This window comes from Ambystoma mexicanum, chromosome 1q (assembly GCF_040938575.1).
Source record: "Ambystoma mexicanum isolate Mex_15411 chromosome 1q, UKY_AmexF1_1, whole genome shotgun sequence".
NCBI classification, from domain to species: Eukaryota; Metazoa; Chordata; class Amphibia; order Caudata; family Ambystomatidae; genus Ambystoma; species Ambystoma mexicanum.
In genome coordinates this window covers 551,892,660-551,919,170 of record NC_090922.1, presented here as the reverse complement: position 1 = coordinate 551,919,170, position 26,511 = coordinate 551,892,660, and positions in this window count along the sequence as shown.

Here is a 26,511-nt window from a genome sequence, read left to right as displayed (position 1 = left end):
ATCAGGAGTGAAACTTGAGTCACAACTGTGTTCCCAGGCCTATCTGCCTTTTGCTGGCCACACTAAGGATATACCATCTCTCTGATAATTGAATTAAGGGGAGCCCCCTACAGAATACAGGAGCTCTGAACAATGTAACCCCCTTCACCCAGGCAGATGGTTTATGGCAGGAGTCGTAAATGGTCGTAAAAAGTGGCTTCCTCCTGAAGGAAAGGGGAGGAGCACTGCCTGTGAGAGCAAGCTGGCTTGGCAGAACTGGAAAAAAACAGAAATTCAACCTTGTGCTGAGGGTAAACCACACCCCTTTGGAGCCTGAACATAACTTTAAAAAGATGGATCATTCATAGAGCGGACATGTGAAAATTTTATAAATGATACCATAATTCTTGTGATTTTTCTGCCCACAGTTTAAGAGGTTTTTAGAACCGGTGGTATGTTCAGGGGGGTTTTAGCGGAAAAGTGGATATTACTCTAAATGTATGCATGTTAAAAATCTGAAACTTCATCAATTAATGTCCCTACTCCCTGCGCACATGTATGTAAAGTGGGGTCAATGTCAGAAATGGCAAAATCAGTTAAAAAGTGAAATATGTGCCATTTCTGAATGCAAGCTCCTAGAAACAGCAGATTTGGGACAGATATACCTCATGTGATATGTGACATGGGTATGTAATTTCAAACAACTGTGTAACTGTGAAATATGTGTTTTGATCATATATAGATTTGGGTGCACAGATGACAGGGGAGTTTTTTCAAGAGATCATAAATGGCTAACATCACTCTGACACAACTTAGCTCCCCCAATCAGGGGAGAAATGAAAGCTGGACCAATGACAAGTGAGAGGGGCAGGTTTAGTTATGACCAACACACACACCCACTTGCAGGACATATAAATGGACTACTGAAACTTAGGTAGAGACCTTCATTTCCATCTGCAGCTGGAAGCTCTGCCGGAAAAATCCATACTTACCTCCATCAGCCTTCAAAGAGCCAACACTTAGACTCCAAGATAAACAGAGACTTCAAATCCCTCAATCTCCAGAATCCAGAAGCAGTGCTGTACCCAGAGAGAGAGCAGAGCTGACCCAGACCCATGTTAGCAGTATCCAAAACCAGAGAGAGCTGAACCGGAGTGCAGTCCAAAACCTGACCAGATCCGTGGCAAGGCCCATTTCACTCAAGAATATAGTGTGAGTACCTAGAAAACTGTGCAGAACCAATCTCCTAGTTAAAATAATATAATTCAATCTAGTTTAATCTAAGTAGAACTGTCTCCTAACTGTCACCTGTCATTTGCAAAGCTGTCACCTGTCATTTTCTAGTTGCAAGCTGCACTTGTCTTTTTGAACTTTAAAATTTCAAATCTGAAAAACGACCTTTATTTAATCGCTCATATCTCCGTGACCGTTTGCAGTAACTTTCATTTGGAAGCTGAGATCCTAGGCTTTCCTAGGACCCCAAAACGATAGTGATAGTCCTTGTAGTTCTTCTGTAATAGCGCCCGGCGCATTCGCGAATTTTACCGCGATTTGCAAATTTCTTCACGTGTAAAAATCAGCTGCTGCTTGCCTTCCATTTGCCAGAAAATCGTTTGCCTCATAAAAACTATCCCTGAATCATTGCAAGAGTGAGCCTGAGCTAATATTAACTAGATATCACTCACCCTGAACCTCTGAAAGGGAATTAAAAGCATTTCCAGCATATTTCTCATCCATTGCTAGCACATATAAAAGTATTTGGGCCTGTGTTTTCAAAACTCCTATCTGTTTTCTTTAAGCGTGCTTGGGGGGGATTGAACTGAATTACATTGATTGCATTTCTGAGAACTGTGTGCTTTCCTCCCATTTCCTTGCATCCCATAAAGGGGTGGGGGAGTGAATAGCCAGAGAAAAGTGATTACATTGTTTGGTTGAAATCATATTGAGTATTTTCTGTACTGCATTCATTGAATAGTGCATCCACCTGAGCTTACATAAAGCATTCTTTACCACCTTCTTCTTTTGTTCCTATTTACCAGTGTGCTATCTTATCCATTTCATGTCAACTCATTAGTGATTATAAAGAAGTGTGCTAGTGCCAGATTCTCCGTTGTTAATATTTATCATATCAGATTAAGTGTGATATTCAATTATTAATTTACTATAAAGCGTGATATCTATATCTATTGTTTAAATTATCAAATAAACCTTTTAACTTGCAAAACAGAACTACTTCTTGGCTCAGTGGGGTCAGGAGGATTCCAAGAGAGGGGTGTTATATAGGGGTAGTCATCCAGAACGCATGAACTGGACATAAAGATATATCAATAAGGGTTTTCATTCAGTATTATAGACTAGGCGTTGACTTAGCTGTAGTGTTGAATTGAATCCTCTTACACTAATGCATATATCAGGGGTTAGTAGAAATATGAAGTTATGGAACATAACTGGGTTTTGTCAAAAAGTAGCACAAAGAACTGTAATAAATGCCAAACAGACAGCTGGTTCTCTCCCCCCCCCCAATGAAGCAATAATGTCAGGGGGTGGAGACAGGAATGGGAAACTGTCCTTGCCTGGGTCAGGAGTAATTATAGAGTGCTCCCTTAGATTGTAAAGTGAGTGAGGTCATTTGTGTTGTGTAAGGGGGGACTGTACTAGACAAACACACACAAGAATCTGGGGAGACAGGAGAAGGAGGATGGAGAGGAGTAAACTGAGCCCATCCAAGAGAGTGCAGAGACCAGACCCTTACTAGCTGTCCAGGGTGCCCTGGGATCCAGCTGGCTGCCCAGAATCCCATTCAGTAGAGTGCAGAGACCAGTCCCCTTGCCCTAGCTGTCCAGAGAGTTCTGAGATCCAGCTGGCTGTCCAGAATCCCAAAACAAGGCTTACTCTGTAAGTAGTAGATAACCCCATTGAAAATTCCATTGATACTCCCAAATGTCCATTATAATTCATTCACCTTCCCATAGATTAATCTGTTTAGCCTGTGTATGTTAGCATATTCCTTTAATAAGTCTCTCAGTTGTCTGTATAAATCCTTAGCATTATTTTGAAGTACATCAATTAATTCCCCATTGAAATTCACAGTACGAGTTGGTTAAAATCTGAAATTAATCCACTTGTGCCTAGTGTCTTTCTTTACTAACTATAGTTATTAAAGTATAGCCTCAACAGAATTAGTCTCCATGTAACTGAAAACCGTGTTCTGCAAAACGAACTTTCCCCATTGTGCAGAGGCTGCTTTTTGTGTACCCGGCATTGCGAGCTACATTGGGCTCTTGCCGGCTTCGCCCACGCAACATTGCGCTTCCTGGAGGAGGCGGGGCGAGAGTGACACGTGACCCGATCACGTGACTGTGGGCCTCTTCAAAGGAGGAAGGCTACCACCCTTGTGGCGTTAAGCCCATAAGGAGTAAAGCCCAGGGACTTTTGAGAGACTGTTTGGTGCACTGGGGAGGCAGCAAAAAGATAAATAAATCCAAGTTATTTTCAATCACCATCTTAACAATATTTTACAACCTACGCATATAATGAGATTACGGAGTTCTCCTTCTGAGGAAGAGATGGCTACCCAGGATGGTTCATACCTAGAGACAGGGATCGAGGCTGGGCAGGAGGTTTCCAATGTCTCTGACCCTGCCCCAGTACAGCTGCTTCCAACTGTCAGCCAACCTCTCAGCCACATAGACAGCCAGCAAACCCCTGAGGTGGCATTTCCAAATCTCCATATTCAGAAGGGCTGGAAACGAGGGTTAGAGTACACCCTGATGACAAGAAAAATTTAGAGCAGAATCAATGATCATTTCCTTAGAAAAAGAAATAAGAGTGTTAATAACTTGGTCGATATTATGGATACCACCTGGCAGCCACCTGACTATAATCATTTGAAGCTGGGAAATACCACCACCATAGAGAGTGTCCAAGTTATGCCAATGACCACAGACACTATTCAAGAAAATAGGGCTAGCTCGCCTATTCACCAAGAGCAACAAGAAGGGCCAATAGCCTCCTCTCCAGACGGATCATCCTCAGCTAGCGAAAGCACATTGGCAGCCCTGAGCTTTGTTCTAAATTCGCTGGTCTCCGTATTTGAGCTTCTAAAAACAGAAGTACAAAATCATGCAGGCCTGCTTCTGGAAATATCACATGAGATTTCTAAGAATGAATCAGCATTGGTTGCTACAAATAACATCATGAACACTATTCTGATTCCAACTTTAAAAGAAACACAAATAGAGGGAGTCAAACAAGGCTTGGACATTGCCCACATGTACAATCTTTTGAAAGAGGGGGCAAAAGGCAATGCCACAACTCACAAGCTTTTAAAGAAGCTCTCTCTGGAAATCCAAAATCCTCAAAGCCAGACTGACACTCTGGAAGGAGAGGGTGCTCAAGACTGTTTTGATGACACCCCGCTCTCGGACTCAATTCTGGAAAAATTTCAAATACTGGCAAATGTTGACATCGACGTAATTGAAGAAACTGAAGACAGTTAGTAAGAGCATCCGAATGGTAGTTCGAGTCAGAGTTCAGAAACATTCCGGAAACCCAATAGCAAAAAATGGGAAAAAAGGAATAAAGAGGGCAGAACAAAAGAGACCGTCTTTTACACACAACGGGACAAAACTATGAAGAAATCAAAAAAACAGAAAAATCAGGTCCCAAAAAAAACAGGAAACAATATTTTTCTGAAAAACCTGACAATTTCGGAGTGTGACAAGATGGTTGACTCTTCTGTAACTGTATCCCCAGTCACCAATTCCTCGCGGTCTTCAAATTTGACCGATCCCCAGGCCAGCAAGCAAGTACCTGGGAAAAACGGGAAAAAGAAGGCACTCAAAACACACAAGGAGGGTCTCAGTAACATCAGAGTTCAAACCTCAAACTTTGGCATGCAAACGGAACCCATAATCCTGTAACCTGCTACTTCCAATAACTCAAAACAAAAACTGGCCCACACAAACATCAAGATTGCCCCAATATTTCTAAAACAAAAATCGCACAAGGGGAAAACAATTGAGGCTAATGCGGAGAAAAGACAAGTTGCCACAAAACTGGCACCAATTTTCTTAAAACCATTAGGGAAAACAGTTTCTGCACTACCTCCATCCAATGAACCTCTCCCATCAGCTCCTCAAGCTGAGACGCCATCAAGTTCCATATCAGTAGAAGTAGATTGTTGGAATGGGTCAGGGAAATTCAAAATCCTTGAGATACGTCCTCAGTATGGAGGTAGTGAGAAACTCGAAAGAAATCAGTATTATTCCGCCACAAAAAAAGAAGAAACTGCAATGCCAAACTTTACAATTCCAAAAGTATGGCTTAGATTAGAAAAACAAAACAAAATAAAATCACTCTGTAGATCTGCTTTACTGTCGGAAATTAAAAGGAACTACAACCTGTTTCTCTTTGCCTCAGAAGATATCGAGTATCTCTCCTTTCCGATTAGCGAAGACAAGTTCTTCGTGGAGCTAGCTCTTACCTAAAGAAAGGCACAGCAGGCACTCATTCACAACAAAGATAACCTGGCTAGAGGAGGAAGGCAGGTGCGGAAATCTTCCGGGCTTAAAACACACATGGGGGGAGGATGCACCAACTATTATGGCCACCGCCGGAACGTCTAAAGAGCCCCAAAGTAAAGCTTCTTCTGGGCTTAAATTAAATGAAAACTTGATAACAAAACTTCCAGAAATCATTACTCAAATCTTTTTGAAACTTGGCGAGGAACAGGCCAGTCTTTAGACAAAGGGGCCTTAGACTTGTCTCTTGGAACACGAGAGGCCCGAGCTTCCTGAGGAAAAAGCAACTTAAAAACAATCTTTTTGAACATAATGATATCTTGTTGCTCCAGGAGACTTGGTTGGCCAACCCTATCGAGGGATTTACAGTACTAAACTTCAAGGCCTCAAAAAAATTAAAAGAGAGACCAGCAGGAGGTTTGTTAAAAGTAATTAAACCTCCAGCTTCAAAGAAATTGTTCCATTATGTAACAACACGATGGACATTCAAGCCTGTAAAGTAGAGATGGGACAGACCGCCTCACGACTTACTCTAATTGTGGTCAACATCTATTGGAATCCAGCCAGTTCGAAACATCGAGACTTCCTAGAAATACTTCACACCTTATTTTCAACGGCAAAGATCAACTACGAGGGAGCACAGATCATTGTTGCAGGGGACCTGATTACAGACCATATTCGCCCTGAACACGGGAGAAACGGCCAAACCAAACATAGCACCATACGAAAAAGCAAACAATGGTGGGACTTTCTTCAGTCATGGGATCTAGATATGATAAACGAAAAAAACATGTGCGGGGGAATGGCTGGGCCAACCTGGCGCCAAGGGGCACGGCAATCAACTCTGGATTACCTTTTCGTCTCATCGTCCCTCACCCTGTTTTGCCCTAGTCTTACTCTAAACTGGGAAGGAGGGAGTGATCACGCCAGGTTGGAACTTTTCTTCCCCAAAATCCAGAGATCCTCCAAACCTTATATCGTACAGGAACTGGAGGGTTTAAAAGGTAAACTGAAAGTGGTCAAATACAAACATGGGGGGAAAAAGCTGAATAACCTTTTGGAGGAAGTCCCTCCATCAGTATGGGCCAAGGAAACACATCCAGAAAAATTTGGAAAATTTGTGTGGTCTATTTGTCAAACAAGTGAAGTAAAGAGCGTAGGGAAACAGATGCATCTCCATTATTTTGATGAGGAAACATACAATAAGAAAAGAATTCTGCGACAAACACTACGTCATATAAAACAGAATGCAGCAGAAGACCCCTCGGCTATACGCAAAAAATTAAAAACGTCAAACAAGCCACCGGAACTGGACCAAGAATCACAAACATCAAAAACTCCAAGAAGACGGGGAAAGAATGCTTTTTCTCATCAATGCAAATAACTGCAAAAACTGCTGGGCAGCATTAAATCAACTTGAAACTGGCCAAAACAGTTCCCTTTGCAACCTAGTCTCGGAGCGTAAGTGGGTAGACTACCTTTCCAAAAACTCCAAAGCAACTGGCTCAAGAGACTTTATTCTTCCCAACATCTCCTGGTCACTGGTATTTACCGAAGAAGAAATTGAGGACCTTATTACATCTTCTTCTGCCTCTAAAGCGGCAGGTCCCAATGGCCTCACTTACCAGATGCTAAAAAACCAGCCAAAACTACGGGCAAAGTTACTCTTTCATCTGTATCAGGAAATTGTAAAGAAAAATGTTTTCCCAATATCATGGAAGACTGCACTCATTATCCCATTTTTTAAGGGGGGCGATAGGCTATGCCCAGCAAGTTATCGACCGATCACCCTTCTGGATATAGATAGCACAATTTTCATGAGAATATTACTGAAAGAAGTTACCTTATGGTTGAACTCTAGACAGATTCGGCCCCTGCATCAAACAGGCTTCAGGAAAGGTCTTTCTACCAGCCTTTATGGACTCATCCTGAACCTGCTGAGAGAAAGATCAAATGAGAAAGAAGGCTCTCCGTTGTATGGGGTATGGGTCAATCTATCCAAAGCATTTGACCTCGTGGACAGATCCCTCCTCTGGCAGAAACTTTACAACTGGGGGATTCCGGCCCTTCTTCTGGCCATGCTCATAGAGCTTCATAAGAACACTACCACCAGGGTGAGGTTGGACAATCCACCTATCAGAGACAATCCAGGTCCTCAAGGGAGTAAGTGTAACGCTCACCTGATTCCTACGGAGGCGCCGGCCCGTTCTGGACTGCTACAACTTCTTCCACGGTAAAGCGTAGTGCTTGGAAGATGGACTGGACTGGACCCCCAAACTTCGTCTGTCTGGCCCGTAGAATAATCCTTCTGTAGATGGGAAAAAGGGAGTTAACTGTCTGTTAGATTGTGTGTGAGATTCCCCCCTTTTTCCCTTCTCACCCTCCTCGAACCCTAGCTGTGCCTTCCGCAGACTCTCACCTTAATTTCTGTATGGACGAGCTCTCCATCCTGCTTCTGACGCAGGGGCGCGTAGGTTTCCAGTTACTTCACTGGATCTCGGATTTGGCGAGGGTTCGATGTCTGCTTGCCTTTACCAAAATGCTGCCTTAAGTATATAGCTCAAAAGATCAAGTCTTATTTGTCCCTTGGCCTTTGTTTAATTTTCAGGGACTAGGTGAGGAATCCATGTGGAGGAATGGATTTGCCGAGGTAAGCACAGGTGAGTACTTTTAATGAAGGTGTGCCGTAGTGGTTTGCTCCGACACCTTAATGAGTGTGTCTTATTTCCCCATAGGGGCCAGGATACGGAAAAGTCAGAAAAGCCGCTCCGACCCGAAAAGGGAACTGAGGTCCCAACAAAATTCAGGTAAGACTTAAGGTGAGTAATCTGTCATCACCTTGTTTTGTCCTTTTTCTCCGTAGGTCCTGAATGCGACCGATATCGCCTATGGGCGCTGAAAAGGTTGCCGGCGCCACGTGAAGGTAAGTGGAAGTGGCGCGGCAGCGTGAGAAGCGGAGCGCTTCTAACTATTGTCTTTCTTTTCCGTAGGTGCTGGGATGCGGCCGATGTCACCTATGACCACTGAAGAGCAAGACAGCGCCACGTGAAGGTAAGTGGAAGCGGCGCTGCAGCGAGCGATGAGATGCGTTTTTAACCCTTGACTTTCTTTTGCAGGATCGACGGAGTGAAGAATCCGGATGCTGGATGAAGGTAGGTAATGTCCTAATGCTTGCTTTTCTCTCCTTGCAGGTGTTCCAGGTGCTGGCGGGCGTGGCAGGAGCCAGGATGCAGGAGCCGACTCGGTGAGCGTCCTGCTGCAGATGCAGAATAATGCGAAGCACGTGTGGCCATCCGGGTGTAGTTTAAATAGCCTTGGAAGAGCTTCAGGTGAGTGTTCTTCCACTGGCCCCACCCGAGTAAGAAAAGAGTTCCTGAAAGAAAATAGTTCCTCCCCAGCCTTAGTTGGCTTGGAGCTTCAGACAGCATGGTCTGCCTCGGGTGAGTATGCAGCATGGTCTGCCTCAGGTGAGTTCACCCAAGCATTACCATATGTTCTTGCATGATGAGCCTGCGCCTATGGCGCCAGGACAGATGCCTTTTATGAGCCTGGCGCCAAAGGCGCCAGGACAAGGTCCAAAGAGCCCCTATAGGGGTTTGCTGGGTCCTGCTTGGTGAGTATGAAGTCTGCTTCCGGGGATGCTGGGCCTGACCTGGCTCCTCGGGAGCAGGCATCATGACAGCACTCCCCCCCAAGGCCCCTCCCAAGGTTGTTTTCCCCGGGGGTTTTGGTTTGTCTGGGAAGGTCCGGTGCAATTTTTTAATTAACCGAGGAGCATGTATATGGTCATGGGGTTCCCATGACCTCACTTGAGGCCCGTAACCCTTCCAATCGATTAGATAGAAAAGCATTGATCTTATCATTTTAGAATCTAAAATGTTCTTCACCTCGAACTCAGGTTCTCCCTCCACTGGAATGGGTTCTGGAGGCTTGATTAGTCTGGTTCCAGGTTGCACAGGTTTCAAAAGTGACACATGAAAAACAGGATGTATTCGCATATGAGCTGGTAAATCCAATTTAACGGCCACAGGATTGATTATGGCTGTAATGGAATATGGTCCCAGGTATTTGGGATTAAAAGTAAGAGGTCCTTTGAGTGATAAGTGTCTGGTAGCCAGCCAGACTTGGTCCCCAATCTGGTACTGAGGTCCTCACCTCAATGCCGATCAGCACTTTTCTTGTATCTTTTCTTGGCTTGTTGTAAATGTTCAGTTGCTTCTTTGAAGGCTTTGGTAATTGCGGTATGCAGCTGGTCCACTGCGGGTGTTCCGAGATCATGAGGTGGATCCAGGTCAGAGGTTCGAGGGTGAAGCCCATATAAAGTGTAAAAAGGACTTTGCCCAGTTCCAGAGTGCACAGAATTATTATATGCATATTCAGCTATCCAAAGAATGTCTTTCCAGTTACTTTCAGATTGTTGCAGCATACAACGTAAATATTGTTCGAGAGTCTGGTTCGTTCTTTCTGTTTGACCATCGGTCTGGGGGTGATGACTGGTTAATAGCCTTACATCGATTTGTGCCAATTGACAACATCTATGCCAAAAGTGGGAAATAAATTGGCTTCCTCGATCTGAAATCAGCACCGACGGAAATCTGTGTAACCGGACAACATTTTCAAGGAATTATTTAGCTAGAACCGAAGCTGAAGGTAAACCTTTTAATGGAATGAAGTGTGCCATCTTGGAGAATAAATCCACAATAACAAGAATAGTGTTATATCCTGAACAGGGGGGTAAGTCCGTAATAAAATCCAATGGCAGGGTGTGCCAGGGCGATGGTGGAATGTCTAACAGTTGAAGAAGACCGGCTGGTCTTTTCTTTTGGCCTTTATTTTGGGCGCACACACCACAGGACATCACAAATGATTTTACATCTTTTCGCCAAGAAGGCCACCAGAATTGTCTTTTCACCTTTTCCTCAGTTTTGAGAAAGCCGGGGTGTCCCTCGATTAGTGTATCGTGATAACAAGAAACAACTAGCTTTTGTAAATCCGTGTGTGGAAGAAATAATCGTCCTCGGAAATAAGGTAAATCGTTATCTATAGTAAAATCAGATCCCTTTTGAACCCAGTCCTGCAAGTCTGTTGGGTCCAGGAGTTGTTTAACTCTAGTTTGGATATTTTCTAGCGATTGTGAAGAAGTCATACCTAAGATCCTCTGTTCGGGAATTATCGGCACAGGCTCTGAGTTAGTGACTGTGTCCCCCATTCCAATTCGGGATAGAGCATCCGCTTTGCCATTCTTACAGCCAGGACGGTAGGTGATTATGAAATCAAATTCAGCAAAAAACAGAGCCCAACGGAGCTGTCGAGATGACTGAGCCTTGGCGGTTTTCAAGTACTGTAAATTCCGATGGTCGGTGATCACCGTGATGGTATGTCTTGCGCCAAGGAGATAATGTCGCCAGGCCTTAAAATCAGATTTAATCGCTAACAGTTCTTTGTCCGTGATGGCATAGTTAATCTCGGGAGCCGAGAATTTTCTGGACCAGAACGCAACGGGATGCAGTTGGTTAGTCTCTGGGTCCCTTTGAGAAAGGACAGCTCCCATAGCTAGACTGGATGCGTCGGTTGCGACAATATAAGGGAGATCCGGGCGTGGGTGTTTCAATATGGGTGCAGAAGTAAATTTAGCTTTTAGTTCTTGAAAGGCTTGCTCAGCTTCTTTAGACCATTCAAAACGTTTATTTTTTCTTAAGAGTGCAGTGATGGGTTGAACCACCTGTGAAAACTCCGGAATGAACCTGCGATAAAAATTGGCAAAGCCAAGCATGCTTTGAACACCTTTTACAGAGCTGGGTGATGGCCATTTGAGGATAGCATCCACTTTTCGTGAGTCCATGTGGACTCCTTTAGGACTCCTTTAGGTGTCAGGGTAAAACCTAGAAATTCGACTTCCGTGACATGGAAAACACATTTTTCAAGTTTAGCATATAGTTTGTGTTGGCGCAATTTCTCGAGGACTGCCCTGACATGGTTTCTATGATCAGATTCTGAAGAGGAGTATACAAAAATGTCATCGATGTATACGATAACACAAACATCGATGAGGTCCCTGAGGACATCGTTCATGAAATATTGGAAGGCAGCCGGTGCATTGTACAGTCCAAAAGGCATAACTTGGTACTTGAACAACCCATATTTAGTGCTGAAGGCAGTTTTCCATTCATCGCCTTCTTTGATTCGCACTAAATGGTAAGCCCCCCGGAGATCTAGCTTGGTGTATATGCAGGCATCTTTCACTTGGTCAAGGAGTTCAAGGATCAAAGGCAAAGGGTATCTGTTTTTGACAGTTATATGGTTCAGTGCGCGGTAATCTATACAAGTTCTGAGATCGCCTTCTTTTTTTGGTACGAAGAATAAAGCCGAGGATGCAGGAGACTTAGACGGGCGAATAAAACCATTGGCTAAGTACTGGTCCAGATATTGTCGTAAATGAAGATTCTCGGGCTTGGTAAGGGCATAGATCCTGCTGCAAGGGGGTGTTGCACCGGGTAGTAGATCTGTCTGGCAATCGTATGACCTGTGGGGCGGTAGAGTATTGGTCTGTTCCTTTTGGAAGACGTCTTGAAACTCTTGGTACTCTGGCGGTATTTGCAAACTGACAGAAGTTATGGTAGCTAGGCCAATGCTTGTATTTCGTGGATAGCAGGTTTGTACACACTCTGGAAAGGTTATCCTCTTTGCTCGCCAATCAATTTGAGGATTGTGTGTTTCCAACCAAGGGATTCCTAGAATTACTTGAAATTGTGGAGCCTTGATTACGTCAAACACCATTGCCTCCCGATGCCCGTCTTGACCCAGCAATGTCACTTCCGTGGTGGAGTGAGTTACCGGCCCAGAGGCGATTTCGATTCCATCCACAGTGGTGATGACATCTTTATTGGTTTTAGGGCAAAGAGGGAGGTTCATCCTAGAAGCCAATTCACGATCCACGTAGTTTCCTATAGCCCCACTATCGATGTATGCTTTAATTGCATGCAACCGTTTAGGCTGCTTTGGATTTACGAGGACCATTGGCATGGTTAAGTGCGAGGTCAAAGAGTTGGTTTTTAAGCTCGGCAAGCGGACCTCTACGCTTGTCAGGCGTGGTCGTTTCCCGGCTCAGATTCTACAAGATCTTTATCCGTGGCTCCTACCGCCTTTTTGGGCGGTTTTACAGGGCAGTCTCGTAAGAAGTGTCCTGAAGTTCCACAGTAGAGGCACAATTGCATTTGCCGTCTTCTTTCACGCTCCCTTTGGGTCAAAGCCCCTTGACTACTCCAATCTGCATAGGTTCAGTAGCATCGACACCCTTGTGGTGAACCTGGGCTTTGGCAAAAACCCGGGTTTCAAACCTGGACCGATCTGCTTTTCTGTTTTGAAGCCTGTGATCCAGTTGGACCACTAAGTCAATATAGTCCGAGCAGTCCTGGGGTGGATTTACGACCTGGGCCAAGACATCTTTAAGTTCTCCACGTAGACCTCAATGGAATAGCGTAATTCTCTTATCCTCGGGCCATCTTGTTTCCACAACTAACCTATTGAAGGTCGCAATGTAAGCTAAGAGGTCCAGATTACCCTGTCGTAGAGATAGGAGTTTGTTGTCCAGGGCCTGTCCCTGAGAATGCCTCGCAAAAAGTCTTTCCATACTAGTCTGGAAGGCTTGAAAGTTCTGAAGGATCGGGTCGTCTTGAGTAACCAATGGGATTGACCAATCAGCTGCACTGCCGCTGAGATAAGAAAGTACAAAGGCTACCTTGGTTTGGTCATTCGGGAAGGCCCCAGGTCTGCAGAGGAAATGCAATCTGCATTGATTCATAAATACTGCGAATCTTTTGGGATCTCCAGCAAAACGTTCAGGCGAGGCCAGTGGCACGTTTCCAGGTAAATTGATTTGCACTGGATTAGTTGACGCCACGGGGTTGAAACTACCCCCTGAACCTGGTAGAGGAGTTTGACCAGCTTGACTCTGCAACAGCTGGCGGGCAAGATCATCAGTTCGTTCCTTTGACACAATTAACTCCCTCCTGTGGGCATTCGTCTCCTGGCGAGCGGAATGACCTTTGGCCTGTAATTCCTCTAATAGCTGGGCCAGCTGGTCTGTCTCGGAATTTTCCATGGCGCCTGGGTAGGAGGTTATTGGTAGTCTTCGCGTTCTGTAACGCTCACCTGGTTCCCACGGAGGCGCCGACCTGTTCTGGACTGCTACAACTTCTTCCACGGTAAAGCGTAGTGCTTGGAAGATGGACTGGACTGGTCCCCCAAACCTCGTCCGTCTAGCCCGTAGAATAATCCTTCTGTAGATGGGAAAAGGGAGTTAACTGTCTGCTAGATTGTGTGTGAGATTCCCCCCTTTTTCCCTTCTCACCCTCCTCGAACCCTAGCTGTGCCTTCCGCAGACTCTCACCTTAATTTCTGTATGGACGAGCTCTCCATCCTGCTTCTGACGTAGGGGCGCGTAGATTTCCAGTTACTTCACTGGATCTCGGATTTGGCGAGGGTTCGATGTCTGCTTGCCTTTACCAAAATGCTGCCGTAAGTATATAGTTCAAAAGATCAAGTCTTATTTGTCCCTCGGCCTTTGTTTAATTTTCATGGACTAGGTGAGGAATCCGTGTGGAGGAATGGATTCGCCGAGGTAAGCTCAGGTGAGTACTTTTAATGAAGGTGTGCTGTAGTGGTTTGCTCCGACACCTTAATGAGTGTGCCTTATTTCCCCATAGGGGCTGGGGTACGGAAAAGCCAGAAAAGCCGCTCCGACCCGAAAAGGGAACTGAGGTCCCAACAAAATTCAGGTAAGACTTAAGGTGAGTAATCTGCTGTCCTTTTGCAATTAGTTTGTTGCTCACCTTGTTTTGTCCTTTTTCTCCGTAGATCCTGAATGCGACCGATGTCGACTATGGGCGCTGAAAAGGTAGCCGGCGCCACGTGAAGGTAAGTAGAAGCGGCGCAGCAGCGTGAGAAGCGGAGCACTTCTAACTATAGTCTTTCATTTCCGTAGGTGCTGGGATGCGGCCGATGTCGCCTATGACCGCTGAAGAGCTAGACAGCGCCACGTGAAGGTAAGTGGAAGCGGCGCTGCAGCGAGCAATGAGATGTGTTTCTAACCCTTGACTTTCTTTTGCAGGATCGACGGAGTGAAGAATCCGGATGCTGGATGAAGGTAGGTAATGTCCTAATGCTTGCCTTTCTCTCCTTGCAGGTGTTCCAGGTGCTGGCGGGCGTGGCAGGAGCCAGGATGCAGGAGCCGACTCGGTGAGCGTCCTGCTGCAGATGCAGAATAACGCGAAGCACGTGTGGCCATCCGGGCGTGGTTTAAATAGCCTTGGAAGAGCTTCAGGTGAGTGTTCTTCCACTGGCCCCACCCGAGTAAGAAAAGAGTTCCTGAAAGAAAATAGTTCCTCCCCAGCCTTAGTTGGCTTGGAGCTTCAGACAGCATGGTCTGCCTCGGGTGAGTATGCAGCATGGTTTGCCTCAGGTGAGTTCACCCAAGCATTACCATATGTTCTGCCATGATGAGCCTGGTGCCTATGGCGCCAGGACAGATGCCTTTTATGAGCCTGGCGCCAAAGGCGCCAGGACAAGGTCCAAAGAGCCCCTATAGGGGTTTGCTGGGTCCTGCTTGGTGAGCATGAAGTCTGCTTCCGGGGATGCTGGGCCTGACCTGGCTCCTCGGGAGCCGGCATCATGACAGTAAGACAAGGATGTCTCGGTGCACCGTTATTCTTTAACCTATTTCTATCAGACATTGGAGACTTTCTAGCCTCGGCATCGCTAATCTGTCCTAGGATCAATGGTAGAAAACTCCATTGGTTGGCTTACGCTGATGACCTAGTGCTCCTGGATGGGTCAGCGATAGGGTTACAGCAACTTCTGTCCAAACTTAATGAATATGCCAAACTAAACGGTCTGATAATTAATCCATCAAAATCTAAGATCCTCATCTTTAAACATCTGAAAAAAGGTGACCTCAAGGAATTGGGTCTTGGACTGTAAAGTAATTCCACACGTGGACAAACTGATATACCTGGGATATGAAATCCTTGCTCATCCAACCTTTAACAAGGTGATACCTTCCATCCTTGGAAAGACCTCAAAAATGATAGCACAAATGAAAAACCTGAATAGAAGATTCTGCAAGTTCTCAATACTTCCACTCAAGAAGTTTTATATAGGCAAAGCAACCCGCTCCTCCTCTCTAGCCTTGAGGCAAAGCCCTTGTTGTGGAATTACGACTGGAGCAAAATTGAGGGCCTCCCGTGGAAATCTTCTATTCATCTCCCAATGTGTGCTCCTCTTGCAAGTCTGAGATTTGAATTGGGACTAATCTCTTTGAGTTGCCGTGCGGAGTGGAAACTTCTGTCCCTCTATTATAACATAATCACAGCCAGTATGTCCACTCTCTTTTTTGATGTAAACAAACATCTAAAAGAAGCAAACTCAAAACAACTTCTAGGTTTAGAAAAAAAATTGGACATATTCTGTACAGGCTGGAACTAACAGCAGAAACCCTCATGCAAAATCCCATGAAAGTGAAAAAAAAAAACTAGAGATGGGTGACTGTATCCAAACAATTGCTGGAGTCAGAAGTCTCAACCCCCCGAACCATTTCCTGAAAGAGGACAGAAAACTTGGCACCATCCCACGCTATTTGGAAAAGTTTCCTGATCAAAGAATAAGAATAACTTTCTCAGACTCAGATTGAACATAGCCCACACGGGCGAAATATTGGCCCAAAGAAACCAGGGAGAGAAGGCAATGAGACTCTGTAAGATCTGCCACTCTCCGAACTTACAATCTGCTGATGGAGTGCGAAGGTACATGGCCCACTAGACTGTCATCACTGGGGAGATTCGTAACTAGAGAGGAGAGCCTAGCCCAAGATGCATTCTGGGATAGACTGATCTCTGGCCAAGAAGTAATGCTCACTGTTGCAACAGTAAAAGTTCTGGAGACTTTTTCTATACTAATGAACCAATAATATACAGGCCAAGACAGTGAGCTTCCTCAGTTATTTTGGACCAGACTATTCAGTTAAATCCCTGGTTTCTGTGCCTTGATTTAACTTTATTTTTAATTATGAAATGTAAAATTCCGTTTTTTATATATATGAAATTTGTATCCTGATTTTCGCTTTGTAAAGGTTTTCTGGTAAAACCAAAAAGAAATACAAAAATTTAAAAAAAGTAACTGAAAACCGCATTTGTCAGTGTATTGTGTGCATTCCCCACAAATTCCTATTTTGCTTCTGTACTATTAAAAACCCCAAACCGTAGTCCCATGCAGAGCAATCCCTTTTGCCTAGAATCCTATCTGTTATATGCCTCTGTCATTGTCTTTGAAAACCGATTTCCGATTTTGAAAGCTAAACCTGTTCCTTAGCTAACTGTCATTTTAAATCCTGTGTAAAACAAATTTCTATTTGCCGTTTGTATTTCTTTGACTTTTGCATTTGCTTTATCCCCAAATCAATTTCTTTACCTCATTTCCATGTTGTTCTGTGTACTGATTAGTAGTCTCTAAGCTCCCCTATCTTCTCAAGTGTATCAACACCATATTCCTTTATTCTGTTCCCTAGCAGTTCTGAGTAGCCATGCGAGTAATACGCAAAATCCGATTCTGACGTTTTTCTCCAAAAACGGGTTTTCATTTTCTTTTCTGACTTCCCATCTTGGGGTGGTGGGCTTGATTCCAAATCTGTTTCTCTCTTTCCATCCTTACTCCTTTCCACTGCCTTTCATTCAAAAGAATTAAGTAGCTGATGTTTGGGGGGGTGAGTGTTTCGCAGGGGAGTGCTTAACCTTGGTGCTATCAATTGATTTAAAACTGTTCTTTTTCCTGTTTTGTCATTAAAGATCCGTGTAACTGTGCCAGGATATCTGAACCAATTGCTCTGTAGAAATCATTGCTTTTGTGTTGCCACATATTAGTGGCTGCTGTATTTTGAATATGTTTGGATTTTCCATTAAATAATACATTAAAAATATTTTATTGATACACACCTGCCTCGTTCCTAGTCCATTGGTACATGGGATGTGTGTGAAGTTTGGTTGCGAGACGGGTTAGAGGCCTACTCAAACAAAAGAATCTGTGACTTATTAAAGATTTATTGTGTGTCATGTTCATTGTCGGGGAAGGAGCCCCTGGCTGGAATGTGCTGTGTATTAAAACCTGTGACAACATGCCCCGTTATGGTACTGATCTACCACTGATTTTAAAGGATCCCAATCTTACAAATGAATCCACCGCAAGGGCAGTCACAATACGCTCCCAGGCAGACACAACAGTACACAAACAAAGGACACGTGTTGAAACCCAGAATAGGAGGTACATATGTAGTGGGAGGGAACCCTTTCACAGGTACAGGGGTATGCAGTCATCCACAATAGGAGAGCTCACAGGGTGACTTGATAAGTTCAGTACTCTCAGTGACACCAGACCCCCACGAGGAACCACAAATCAACGTGAAGATAGGAGGCACATATTTTTCTTTTCTAGTAGACACTGGGGCTACTCGTTCGTGTATACGAGAGGGAACATATCCAATGTCGGGGTTTGCCATGAATGCTCAAGGGTTCCCTGGAGCTACAAGTCGAGTTCCTTTTACTAATGGATTACCAGTCTCTATAGGAGAGTGTGACATGTCTGTACTTTGTTGTATTCACAACAGACACCAGATAACATTTTGGGAAGAGATCAGATGACAAAGCTTAACATGACGATTTGATTTAATGACGAAGGATAGTGTATTCCACTCCTAGAATACACTATTCAAACATGGTTGAATGTATACTGGCATTCACAGGGCAAGGGGATCAGCTAGCGTTCCAGCAGAACCAGGGGTTTTCCTGTATGGGGTGAGCATTCTACTGAAATGGCTACCTGGCTTAGTGGAAAAGACTGTGAGTATACCCGATTAATTTTGTTTAGACCACAGATATCTATGGAAAAAGACGAGGGACAGACCAGCCATCTAGAATTAGAAGCAGCCATAGTACGAAGGGAAATGGCAATGCTTGAAGGAACGGATGATAAGGGTAGACCATGGAAGACAGTAATAGCTCTCAAAGAAGGGTATAGATTTACTGACATCACTGATGATGACGTGTTTAGAGAAGACCAAACAGACGATGAAGGGGTGTTCTTTATGAGCATCACATACTGGATTAGAATAGAGAAGAGGGAAATCCCACAGCGAATGGCAATAATGCACCAGCGTCCAGCATTTTCTGAGGACTTGGAAAAAGTGCCCAGCATCCTATGGACTGCAGGCCCTTATGACATAGGACTGTTAAAGGGAATAGGGGACATCAAAATAAAACTGAAGCCAGGAGCGATTTTACCTCGAGCAAAGCAGTACCCCTTGTCTCGAGAGGCTGATGAGGGAATTTTCAGGACTATTTCAGCACTGATGAAACAAGATATTCTGGTGCCGTCAGAATCATTGTGCAACACTGTGGTGTATCCAATCAAAAAAATCAAAGGGTGGGTCATGGAGATTCATACAAGATATGAGATGGATTAACCAGATTGCAGAGGCAGAGGCAGAGTTTCCTCTAGTTCCTAACCTGGCAACGATACTATGTAGTATCCCAATGGAAGCTCGATATTTAATCTTAAGGAATCTTGGGTCCTCCTCCTCCTTAAAAAGAAATCAATGGACCCTGTTATACCCACTAACTACAGGCCTATCACCACAGTGCCATTCCTACTAAAGATATTAGATGGAGTGGGCAATTTAAAAATTCCAAAATTCTTGGAGATGCACCTACTTCTAGGCACCTGGCAATCAGGTTTCAGACCACAGCACGGCACTGAAACGGCACTCATTGATCTTAAGGCCAAGGCTGATGAGCTAAGAGACAAAGGAAAAACTGCCCTACTGCTCCTTCTGGATCTCTCAGCAGCATTTGACCTGGTGGACGACATAGTACTCTGTAACCACTTAGAATCAGCAGTGCACTTCTCATCCCAAGCCATAGCCTGTATCAAATAATTTTTAAGTGAGAGAACCATGAGGGTCTTCTCCACTTCAGCAGCTGCAGACCCTGCTCCCATCACATGTGGTGTACCCCAGGGATCCTGCATCTCTCCTACCATGTATAACATCTCTACTAAGCCCCTGTTTGATGATTAAGACCTACTAGGTGTCACCTACACTAATTATGCAGATGACACCCAGATTCTCATCCCACTTCCTGGGGATTACAAATAGGATTTGGCCTTGGTGAATAGGATATACCTCATCATCCAGGCATGGAAGGTACTTCACGGTCGATGCCTGAATGATGACAAAATAGAACTCATCATTCTGGGAATGACACCTAACATTAAGAAACTCAGCCAAGACTACACATCCTTTGTTAAAGTGGCCATACAATCAAAGTTGCTAAGGAGATAAAAATATTAGGTATTTACCTCAACACCAACCTCTGTCACGCACGGCGGTCGCTGGCAGCTGTGGAAGCGCTGGCGGTGGAGCGGCCATTGACCTAGCCGTCACGCCGCCCGCGCTTTCCTCGGCAGCGGTCTAGTCTTCCAGCCATCCGACCGACGACGTACATTTAACGAGCGCCAACCCGGAAGCAAGCGCGTTGCAACCTTTTCGCGTTAGGCTTCCGGGTTGGTACGCTCCAGTCCTTTCCTTCGCGGCATCTGCCGCTCTCTCTCTCCTGTTTGCCTGCCGACTTTCCAATTGCTCTCAGCTCCCCTCTGCTCTACTTTGGCTCTCTTGATCTCTCTCTCCCTTGTTCTCCTGGGTCCTCCCCCCTCAGCCCATTTCATTGGCCTCCCTGCTTTGTAATATTGTTTCCCCCCTGAAACAGTCGCCTTATTCTACTTACTGTGGTTTTGCTAAACGGTTGAAGCTACTCAGTTCTCACCTGGTATCCTGCTGCCATCTTCATCAAGAAAGGGGTTTTTTGTGCCTCAAGGCTTTTTCCCCTTAATCGGTCTGCCCCGGAACGGGAGCCCCCTTGGCCCCGTGTCAGAGGGGCAGGGTGGCTTCCTCTCGAGGCAGACCTCATCCACACTCCAGGGAGGAGGCATTGAGAAAGAAGAGATTCGGACTCGCATCGGACGAGGAGACTACAGGTGAGCAGGAGGGTGTAAGGGGCACTCCGAGAAGAGAGGTGAAATTGACGGAATCCAGGAGTGAGCCTGACAGTTTGCAACGCCAAGAAGGGAAAATGGCCACCCCAGAACAAATACAAGAACTAGTGGCCGCAGTCCAGGCCATGAACGTAGAATTACAGAACGTGAAGGCCGATAATGCAGTCTTGAGACAGATGGTCTCTACTCGGGAACCTAGGGATTCTGACTTACCTCCTATGGCCCTATCCTCGGGCAAGTTCGATGGAACTCCGAAGCGCCTCAAGGAATTTCTGGATGCCTGCTCCATTTATTTCGCCTTTAGACCTCAGTTGTTTCTCAATGATCACACCAAGGTGGGATTTATGATATCCAATTTAACAGGGAATGCCTTAGCCTGGGCAGCCCCTCTAGTGACCAACAATAATCCTATAATCAGAGACTACGGGGGTTTTTTGGCCTTACTGCGTCAGACTTTTGAACAGCCTGAAATCATACATGTTGCGGCGGAAGAACTCTTGGATGTGCATCAAGGTTCCAGTGATTTGCTGACTTATATCTCCACTTTTAAACGTTTGGCTTCAGAGGCTGGATGGCCAGAACGGGCCCAGTACACAATATTCCGCCGGGGTTTGAAGGTGGAGATAAAGGACGAACTGGCAAGGAAAGCCCGCCCCACCACCTTGTCTGATTTATTCTCCATTGTTACCCAGATTGACTATCGCCTCAGTGAACGCAAGGCGGAGAGGAAGAAGCAAAGAACCCCTGGCCCCTTTCTACCGAGTGCCCACTCATTGCCCTCCCTACCTCATTCCAGTAACAAGGAAGAACCGATGCAAGTGGGGTCCGCTAGATCCCCCTTGACACCTGAAGAGAGAAGACGTCGGAGGGATGCTGGCCTCTGCATGCATTGTGGATCAGGCGCACACCTACTTCGGAACTGTCCAGAAGTACCGCCTAAACGGTCGGGAAACGAACAACCTCGGTACTAAAGGGGACGAGTAACCGAGGTCAGAGCGCTAGTCCCTATGTCACTATGACGGTAGCTCCACACCCAACCAAGTTGGACTCTCGCCTCATGGCCGTTCCTATCCAGTTGGAAACTCCGACAGAAGTACTTACCACCATGGCCTTGGTGGATTGTGGTGCCGCAGGGGTATTTATGGATACCATGTGGGCACACCAACAAGGACTCCCTCTGCTTAGACGGGATGAATTCCAGAAGGTAGAAGGTGTAGATGGTTCCCCGCTTTCATCAGGGCCTATTACCCATTCCACGGTATCCTTGAAAGTCTGCATATTCCAACATTCGGAACAGTTACAATTCGACTTGATCCGAGCAGCACATTTCCCAGTAATCCTTGGGATTCCATGGCTGAGGAGGCATAACCCGCTCATCGATTGGGCGCAGAACACCATGGCCTTTACCTCCTCATACTGTAAACAGAATTGTTCAGTTCATTCCTCAGAAGAATTGGTCCAAATCCTTACTCCCCAACAAGAAGGAGTAAATGAGATTTGTAAGGTTCCCCCGGAGTTGGCCGAATTCACAGAAGTCTTCAAAGACAATCTTGTCTTGGATCTACCCCCACATAGGCCAGAAGACTGTGCAATCGAGCTGGTACCAGATGCTCTGGTTCCGTTTAGCCGCATGTTTTCTTTGTCTCTACTGGAGAAGAGGACTCTTCGCAATTATTTGGATTCTCATTTGACCAACGGCCTCATTCGTCCTTCCAAATCTCCGGCTGGAGCCTCTCTATTCTTCATACCTAAGAGAGATTCCTCAGAATTAAGGCCGTGTATTGACTATCGGGGTCTGAACAAGGTCACGGTTCGTGACCGCTATCCGATGCCTTTGATAACAGACATATTGGAAGCCGTCCAGAGTTCTACCACCTTCTCTAAGTTAGACCTCCGGAGTGCCTACCACCTGCTCCGAATAAAGGATGGGGACGAGTGGAAGACTGCTTTCCGGACTCCGTTTGGCCTTTTTGAATATCGAGTGATGCCATTTGGCTTGGTTAACGCTCCTGCCATATTTCAGCGCTTCATGGATCGCCTGTTTTCTGATCTGTTATACCTCAGTGTCATAGTATACCTGGATGACATCCTAGTTTTTTCGAAGTCCACCTCAGAACATGCCTTGCATCTCCAGACGGTCCTACATCGTTTACAGTCGCAACATCTATTAGTCAGACCCGAGAAGTGTCTCTTCAATAGGTCTTCCGTTCCATATTTGGGATACATTCTTTCCCAGGAAGGTATCACCATGGACCCGAGGAAGGTATCTGCCATCCTGGACTGGCCCACGCCCACCTCTTTGAAAGACGTCCAATGGTTCCTAGGTCTGGCCAACTTCTACAGGAAGTTCATCAGTCAATTTTCGCAGATTGTACTGCCCATTACCTCTCTACTTAAAAAGGATGCCAAACCTTTTCTCTGGTCGGAACTAGCTGATCAAGCCTTTATCGATCTCGAAAGGAGATTCTGTTCTGCTCCTATCCTATCTCAACCAGATCAAGACCAGCCTTTTATAGTCGAGGCCGACGCCTCTGCGAGCGCCTTAGGTGCTGTACTCCTTCAACTGAAAGATGGTGAAGAACATCCAATTGCATATCTTTCCAAGACTCTTACCACAAGTCAACAGAACTACTCTGTTATCGAAAAGGAACTTTTGGCTCTCAAAGTGGCCTGTGAAGAATGGAGGCACCTGCTACAAGGCGGAACGTATCCATTTACGTTACGTACCGACCATAGGAATCTGAAGATCCTCCGTAATATGGAATGTGTCAATTCAAGGCAGGCTCGCTGGGCGCATTTCTTCAGCCAGTATGATTTTACCCTTACCTACATTCCTGGCACCCAAAACAACGTAGCAGATGCCCTGTCTAGAAGTCGGTCTACAGACTATCACTCTTCCTCCGTTAGCCACCCTATGTTTCCCCGAAACAAGATCGTGGGGATAGTTTCCTCGTTCCTGCAAGAGACTAAGACAGTAACCAAACCTAATTTGGCAACCATTGTACCTGGTGACTTACATTCTCAGATCCATTGGTCTGGGGGTCTTCTACTGGTGGGACAGCGTCTGTACGTTCCCTCTAAGTCCTTACAGCTTAAAGTTCTGGAATGGGGTCACAACCATGTAACCGCAGGGCACAGGGGAATCCGAGGTACCTTAGAACTAATTTCTCTGTCTTTTTTTTGGCCTTCACTCTCCCGAGATGTAAGGCAACACTGTAAAACGTCTGTTGTGTGCGCCCAGAATAAGAACTCCACCCACAAACCCTATGGGTTGCTTCTGCAGCCGGACTTGCCAAGCCGACCATGGTCCCAAATCTCTACTGACTTTATAGTGGACCTGCCCAAATCCCAGGGGTCGACTTGTCTCATGGTTACAATTGACACGTTCACCAAGCTATCCCATTTTTCCGCATAGCGGGGAGTGCCGTCAGCCACCGAGATGGCAGATGTCTTTCTCAGGGACCTTTTTTAGGCTCCACGGACTTCCTGACAAGATCATTTCTGACAGGGGTAACGGTTAGGAATAGAGAGGGCTTTGTCATCAGGCTTCCATCCCCAGACCAATGGTCAGACGGAACGGCTTAATGCTACTCTCGAGCAATACCTTAGGTGTTATGTCAAAAAAAATCAGGACAATTGGGTGAACCTTCTGCCCACCGCCGAATTTGCGTATAATAACGCTGCGCACTCGGCAATGGGACTCAGCCCTTTTTTTTGTTCTTATGGCTTTCATCCTCGCAGTATTCTCCCAGTATTTTCCTCACCTACTAATATACCCACCATTGAATCCACCCTGGATCTAATAACTACAGCCCACACTACAGCTCAAAAGAGTTTAGCTTCGGCTAGACGCAAGTACAAAGACCTATCCGATCAAGCTCGTTTACCCTGTCCCGACTGGAAGGAGGGCGATCGGGTCTGGTTATCTACTAAATACTTACCTAGGTGGGTACATCCGACCAAACTAACGCCACGATTTATAGGACCCTTCAAGATAATCAAGAGGATTAACCCAGTGGCCTTCAAATTACAACTTCCCAAGTCCATGCATCGGGTGCACCCAGTCTTTCACTCCTCCCTTCTCCGCCCAGTAGATCCAAGCACCCCAGTTAGGAAGACTACAAGGTTATTGGGAAATCCCAAGTCTATACCTGAAGAATATGAGGTATCTGCCATCTTAGATTCCAGATATCGCAAGGGTAGGTTGGAATACCTGGTGTCATGGAAGAACTATCCCAGTTCAGAGGATTCCATGTACATGCGCCTAGGCTTGTCAAGCGTTTTCACTGGACACATCCAGGGAAACCCGGTGGGTTCGGGTCTGGAGGGGGGTATACTGTCACGCACGGCAGTCGCTGGCAGCTGTGGAAGCGCTGGCGGTGGAGCGGCCATTGACCTAGCCGTCACGCCGCCCGCGCTTTCCTCGGCAGCGGTCTAGTCTTCCAGCCATCCGACCGACGACGTACATTTAACGAGCGCCAACCTGGAAGCAAGCGCGTTGCAACCTTTTCGCGTTAGGCTTCCGGGTTGGTACGCTCCAGCCCTTTCCTTCGCGACATCTGCCGCTCTCTCTCTTTCCTGTGCGTCTGCCGACTTTCTAATCGCTCTCAGCTCTCCTCTGCTCTACTTTGGCACTCTTGATCTCTCTCTCCCTTGTTCTCCTGGGTCCTCCCCCCTCAGCCCATTTCATTGGCCTCCCTGCTTTGTAATATTGTTTCCCCCCTGAAACAGTCGCCTTATTCTACTTACTGTGGTTTTGCTAATCGGTTGAAGCTACTCAGTTCTCACCTGGTATCCTGCTGCCATCTTCATCAAGAAAGGGGTTTTTTGTGCCTCAAGGCTTTTTCCCCTTAATCGGTCTGCCCCGGAACGGGAGCCCCCTTGGCCCCGTGTCAGAGGGGCAGGGTGGCTTCCTCTCGAGGCAGACCTCATCCACACTCCAGGGAGGAGGCATTGAGAAAGAAGAGATTCGGACTCGCATCGGACGAGGAGACTACAGGTGAGCAGGAGGGTGTAAGGGGCACTCCGAGAAGAGAGGTGAAATTGACGGAATCCAGGAGTGAGCCTGACAACCTCACCCTGGCCAAACAGGTGAACACTATGTCATCTTCCACAGCCTTATATTGTAAGCTAATTGGATCAGCGAAACCCTACCTGTCCACAATCAGTTCCACCACCTTGGCAAGAGCACTTGTGCTGTCAAAAGTGGATTACTGCAACACTCTCTACTTGGGATCCAATAAATACATTACTAAGAAAATTCAAATATTGCAAAATAACTCCCTGAGAGCAGCCCTAGGGATCTCCAAAAGAGAACACATATCAACGATCAGAAGACAATCTAACTGGCTCTCTACTGTTGACAAAATTAAACTGAAAACTGCATCAATAACATTCAAATGCCTCAACAATTTAGCACCCAGCTACCTGACAGAGAGGTTCAACAAAAGTGTCTCATCCAGGCCCACCAGAGTTGCCTATACAAACTACCTATCAGTTACCCCCTTCAAAATGACTACAACTGGGTGGAATAGCTTCCCGTCAAAGTGGCCCAACTGTGGAATTCCCTCCCACCTACTTTAAGGATTGACCAATCCTACTCACACTTTAGATTAAACCTTATCAAGTGGCTGAAAGAAATTGATCTGTAGCTCCAGCACAACCTGCTCCTTCCCAGTACTGACCTTGCATACCCAACTGGACCCTACATGTCAGCCGTGGATCCACACATGTAAATGAATATGTTTTACGTGCTGTACTGTTGTATTTACACTCCATCTTTGTGCCTATGTATAACCTTGTAACCATGTAAGCTTAAAGTATTCTTGTTCACGCACCCTGATACCTTTGGGTCTGGCGCGTGCTATAAATAAACAAACAAACAAACAAACAAACAAACAAACAAACAAACAAACAG